The 342-nt window shown below is 48.5% G+C and overlaps 1 non-coding gene across 1 annotated transcript; it reads left to right on the forward strand.

The window, feature by feature from the left end:
* The first annotated feature begins 269 nt into the window (after positions 1–269).
* On the forward strand, positions 270–342 carry TRNAV-AAC. The gene has a single exon. It is a non-coding gene; the product is annotated as a tRNA-Val (tRNA).

Here is a 342-nt window from a genome sequence, read left to right on the forward strand (position 1 = left end):
TGCAGATAAATTCATGGAGGTGAAGTCCATTAATGGCTATTAGGCAGCCTGGGTAAGAAATGGTGTCCCTAGCCTCTGTTTGTCAGAGGGTGGAGATGGATGGCAGGAGAGAGATCACTTGATCATTACCTGTTAGGTTCACTCCCTCTGGGGCACCTGGTATTGGCCACTGTTGGCAGATAGGATATGAGGTTGGATGGACCTTTGGTCTGACCCAGTCTGGCCATTCTTCTGTTCTTATGAAGGGAGGGGCAAAGCCCTGCAACAGAGTTTCTGTAGTGTAGTGGTTATCACGTTTGCCTAACACGCAAAAAGTCCCTGGTTCAAAACCAGGCAGAAACA

Source organism: Mauremys mutica, chromosome 18 (genome assembly GCF_020497125.1).
Source record: "Mauremys mutica isolate MM-2020 ecotype Southern chromosome 18, ASM2049712v1, whole genome shotgun sequence".
In the NCBI taxonomy this organism is placed as follows: Eukaryota; Metazoa; Chordata; order Testudines; family Geoemydidae; genus Mauremys; species Mauremys mutica.